The following is a 6000-nucleotide window of genomic DNA, read 5'->3' on the forward strand; positions in this document are numbered from 1 at the left end:
AGTGGGTTGCAGTGGGGACAGAATTGCGCAGTCGGCGGGACCGTATGGTGACCATTGTTGAATCTACGTCCTATCAGAGCCGCACAGCCACAAGCAGGAAGTAGATTTCAACCGCGCTGGTCTAGAAGTTGTTAAATTCAGTTGACTGGACTTGATCTACATCAAGTGTAGAACTGAAAGTATCTCTTTTTGGTCAGTTTTGATTGATTTTATGATTAACCAGAAGTGGTCACACAAGTTACAATTTTTCTTTTTTCAGTTTGAGAATTACGATCTACGTAGACTGTAATACGCCTCGGAGTTAGAATAACGCGATCTGTTACAACGCAGTACTGTGAACAGGCCCATAGAATTGTATGGGCAGTGAGTTGACAGCTAGAATTATTCTGCAATGCAACTGAGCACTGTGAACTAGCCCTTAGTTCATAAACCCCACTAAATTTTACATATTTTTTTTTATAACTGGGGAAAAAAACTGTGAAACATTGATCAGATTTTTCAGAATTTACAAACAGAAAAATGCAATATACCTTACCACTTTATCCACCACTGCAGTATATCTACGTTCTCTGTGACTTCGTCTAAGCCACGAGTCAGTAGATATACGTCTTGTAGCAGAAGCAGTGCAGGACTGGGCTTGCTCCTGTGCACATTTCTGGCACTATCTGATGCACGACTAATTGGTGAACGGGAATATATGTTTCCTGAGCTAATGAGATTGATATTTACCATTAAAAATAATTTTCTTTTCTCAGTTCATAGTGAAAAATACACTCTGTAGCATTATTTCAGAATCATATATCTTCACCATAAATTGTGCCAGGAACATAATCTAAGTTTTGTGATAAGTGGTAAGAATAGCCGAACAAAATTTTTGTTTTTTATCTGCAGTAGCACTTTTTGTTTTTAAATTAGAATTGGTAAAACTCAGAAATGTGTTTTTTTTCAAGTTTTTTCCTTGTTTTCCCATTAAAATTCATAGAAAACAAAATTGTTCAAGGGAAAAAATGGCATACAATGAAAGCCTAGTTTGTCTTAAAAAAACAATATATATTTCATTTCTGTGTCATAAGTAGGGATAAAGTTATTTCTGATTAAATAAGGACACAGCGCTAAACTGTCAAACCTGCTCTGGTCCATAAGTGGGAAACAAGGTCTAAATGCGAAGTGGTTAAGGATACCTCAGCCCTTGGAAATTTTAAAAACAGGGGAGCAGGCTTGTGTAACAAGCAGTCCTCATGCCCACTGCCCCCCATTTTTCTCCGTCCCCCTCCGTTATCGGCTAAAGGCCCCCAGAAGCTAGGCCAGGGTTGGTGAGGAGTGCACAGGCGCTGCCCGGTGACACGCATCCTAAATCATGCACCCCGTGGCCGGGAGTGCTCTGCACATGCGCACTACCTAGTCATGACTTCACTACTATGTAGTGCGCATGTGTAGCTCTCTCCCAGCTACGGGTACGCAATCAAGGACCGGGGCTGGATTTTCCATAAGGCGCTGTAGGCACGTGCCTACAGGCGCCTTATGTGGGAGAGGAAACCCCTCCTCCTCAGATCACTGACCTCAAGAGCTTTTACCCTATTCCTTGTCTCATGTCACTAAGGATAATATGAGCCAGTGATTACAGTGTAAGATTCTATGTGACATAAGGCAGGAATTACAGTTCAGAATATTTTTACTTGGGGGTGTGGCCTTTGTTCAGGGGTGGAGCTTAGGGCGGCAGAACACCTGTGCCTTCAGGCTTCTGAGTTGTAAATCCGCCCCCGTCAAGGACGCTTAGGTGCCACCATGGGCTTCTATGGAAAATGCATCCGCTGACCAGGAAATAATCGTGCAGGTTCTAAATTTGCGTTCCGCTCACCCGCTCCTTTGGATCCACTGCGGACTGACAAGTGTGAACAGATCCTATTAGTGAAAAGAAATCCGTCAATGACAGTTTTCTATTCTAGCAAAAAGGACGAAAGAAAGTAATTTTTTTTTCTTTTAATTTAATTTTCTTTTGTATCAGACAAGTCGGTCGACCTTGTGCCTGGCTTGTTTCACCAGGATGATAAGGCCAGCCGGGTGAAGCGTAGGCCGGGACACTGAGGCTCTTGTAAAACCCTTTGTCGGTGGCGGTCCTGCGTTGTTCAGCACAGCATCGGGGACAGGCGGACAGGATCTGACCGCTGACTGAACGGGAAGGTTTTTGTTTCTCTTTGAAGCGGTTACAGTGTGCTCTGTGCTGCTGGGAATTAATTAATAATCTGCACCTGAGCTCCTTAACAACATAGCTAAAGAAGCCAAATATCAATTAACAGCCAGAATTTCACAGCGGCCCCCGATAAAGGAGACGGACAAAGAGGAGCTGGCGTTTAACCCTTCAAGCCCAGCAGTGCTGCAGGTGCGTGGAGAGCGCAGAGTCACACTCCTAACGCCACATCTGGATACCTATTACAGCCTGTATTCTGACAAGCACATTAATACCTGGCGTATCATAATTCTCGCCATTAATCTTCATTATCGCACCTTGAAGCAAAACTCCGCTGTTGCAGAGAAAAAGGCGATCCCTTCGGTTCAGCTCATCGCTGGGATGAATGTCTGACCATTACGCTTGCTTATACCGTATTCATGTTAAAGACAGTTATTCCACAGGGTCTCTGGCAGAGACGGAGTCGTGTCCATGTCTGCTGCCAGTTAGTGTATAACTCAGCCTCCTGCTCTGTGCAGATAATTACTCCTGCAGCATGGAGGGGAGTTTCTGGGCAGTCCATACACCACAAAGAGACAGGTTCAGGGCTTGAAAAGACAGCAGTTTCAGCTTCAGTCATTTTTATATTTTGCACTTGAAATGCAACAGAAAGAGAATATGGCCAATACGGCCTTGGGCAAGAGTTAAAGAGGAACTCCAGTGAAAATAATGTAATAAAAAGTAGTGTCTGAATCACACTAGAAACAAGCATGCAGCTAATCTTGTCAGATCCGACAATAATGTCAGAAACACCTGATTTGCTGCATGCTTGTTCAGGGTCTATAGCTAAAAGTATTAGGATCAGTAGGACATTCAGGCAACTGGTATTGTTTGAAAGGAAATAAATATGGCAGCCTCCATATCCCTCTGGCTTCAGTTGTCCTTTAGTAAACCTGAAGGTTTTAGAAAAGTAAGTTTTACCCTTACATCAGTGGCTCCAGAGGTTTCCCCAATGTCCAGGACCCCTGCATTGCCGGTTACGACCCACTTCCTCCTTGCGGTCACGCACCCCCTCCATGTACAAGCATGAGCACACTGCGACGGCGTACGGACAGGTGTGACAGCACAGTAGCAAAGTGTCACACAAGCAGCTGTGTGCTTCTGAGCAGGTTCCCGCCGTACTTTGCGCCACTGCAGTGTGGCAGCTCCCGTACATGGAGGGGAGTGCAGCTGCAAGCAATCTACCACTTGTTAAAGATTGTTTAGAAGGTCCCAGCGCAAGAGGGGCTTAGGAAGATTGTGAAAGCCTCCACAACACCCAGAGGCTTCCTCCTACTAATGTAAAGGCCAGTGCACACCAAAAAGCGCTAGCATAATCACAAACGCTCAGCACTTTTTGAAGTGATTTTTCTAGGCGATTTTAGGCCCCATTCACACTTGCAAAACGCCAGCGAAAAAAATCGCCATTCACACTTGGGGCGATTTATCGCCATTAGCGTTTCTGTAGCACTAAACGCAGTCGCGGAAAATCGCCTGAAAATGCTGCAGGATAAAAATTTTTGGGAGCAATTTGCGTTAATCACAGGCGATTAACGCAAATCACCCAAGTGAGAACGGGCCCATAGGTTCCTATTGCACTAGCGCTTTCAAAAGCGCTAGCGTTTGAGCGTTTTGCCGAAATCGCCGGCAAAATGATCAAGTGTGACTGGGCCCTTAGGCATGTGCCTAGCAATTTTCTAAGCATGCCTAGCGTTTTTCGGAGCGTTTTGGTGTAGCGTATTTTATCTTACAGTAGAACTGTAACTGAACAACTTCTGTAACAAAAACGCTTGGAAAATCGTTCTGATGTAGCGCTTTTCAGAGCGATTTTCCACTTTCCTATACTTAATATTGAGGCTGAATCGCTTTAGAAATCAGTAAAAATGCTGCAGGCCCTGTTTGCGTTTGGGGAGAAACTTCATCGCTCTGGTGTGCTCCATCCCATTCAAATACATTAGTCAAGCACTTTTCAAAGAGCAAACGTCTTAAAAAGCGCTCAGAAGCGCTCTTGGTGTGCACCAACCCTAAGTATGTAACTTTTTTTTAAAGGGGGATGCAAGCTTCAGATGCCCTTTAGATTCCTAAAAACAAATTATCGCTGTCCTCTTATCTCTGGGAAACTCACCACAGAGAATTTGCAGTTGTTGCAATCAAAGTTAGGAGACCCAAGAAGAAGGATGGTGCAGGTCTTGGTGGTGGTGGGAGTAGGGGGGATGATCTTGACAAAACGCTCAGACCTCTCACCATGCATCATTCTCGGTGACAGTTCTGTCCTTGTGTGGCTGTCCTTTAGTAAAGGCACAAACAAATAAGGCTGACATTGCTGAAACCGTCTATATAAGCGCAGATTCATTGGCAGAGGAGACGTTTTCGCGGCTCTTCATGGATCAGGAGTGGACTGGCCACAGCTGATCTCATTAGAAACACCGGATTGACTAATTATTTTCTTTTTATAGACGGCGCGCTCAGGAACACTTCCATTATCAGGTCCTTACAGGAAACGTGAGTGTCCTCCTCCATCCCGAGTCCATTAATTTACTGCCTACCACCGCGGTCACCCCGGGAACCACAACTGTCGATTGCTAATCAGGGGCCTTCATGAGGTTTCAAGGTGTCCCAGACCCCCAAGAGGACATTCTCCAGCCGCAGGATTTGGCCTTCCTCCCCGAAGCGAGACAACCATAGATACAACTGAATGCTTGTCTGTAGAGTAGAATAATCAATGTAGGACATGCAATTCAATTAACAGATAATAAGATTCTCCATAAATTGGCCCTAGACTATGATGGACAGGGATTAGATTAGATTGTGAGCTCTTCTGAAGGACAGTTAGTGAAAATCTTTCTTTTACAGATGGTGCCAGAAGTGATTAAAGGTGGGCATACACTTATAGATTTGCAGCAGATTCGACCATCAGATAGATTTCTGGCAGATGCCTGTCATGTTCAGTCTGACAGGAATCTATTCGATGTGTGCCATACACTAGGAACAGATTTCCAATAGATTTCTGAATGAAATCTATTGGAAATCAATCTAAATGCATTATTGGACCATTAGATCCAATGCAACTCCATGGGCCATCGATCTGCTGCCAGCAGCAGATCAACCTAGACTTTCCATCCTATCAGATAGATCAAATCGATCGAAATCGCCCACAAATCGATCGAATGGGAAATTTGATAGAATTGATTTCTGATCGATCAATTGATGAAATCGACCAGTGTATGGGCCCCTTTAAAGAGACACTAAAGCGAAAAAAAAAATATCATATGATGATGAATTGGTTGTATACTTAATGCGCTAATTGCCGCAAATTGCCCAAAATCGCAAACCACTAACGCATAGCCTGCACCATTTTTAGGCGATTTCCCGGCGATCGCGTTTCGGTGCTAAAAAAGCACTAAACGCGATCGCGGAGAAATCGCTGCACTGCCCAGTGATTTTTCCACGTGAAATCACAGAAAAATCACTTCTGCAAAACGCCGACAAAAATCGCTGGCGTTTTGCCCTTTCACGTGTGAATGGGGCCTTATATAGTGCTTTTTATAACATTGCATCATTCTCTAATATTTGCAGTTTACACACTACTCAGCATTCTAAATGTTTTTACAAAGCAGGCCAGTGAACTATTGACCTGTCCTCTGGAGAGAAAAAGAAAATACATTTACACACACTTGAGATAATAGGCTTCAGAAGACAGAGCTCTCTGCGACTTTAAAAGTCATAGAGCACAATGGCTTTTTTTTTGCATAGATAACAACTGGAGTTTAACTCTTCCTGTACTGGAAACAATA

The sequence above is a fragment of the Hyperolius riggenbachi genome, chromosome 9 (assembly GCF_040937935.1).
Source record: "Hyperolius riggenbachi isolate aHypRig1 chromosome 9, aHypRig1.pri, whole genome shotgun sequence".
NCBI classification, from domain to species: Eukaryota; Metazoa; Chordata; class Amphibia; order Anura; family Hyperoliidae; genus Hyperolius; species Hyperolius riggenbachi.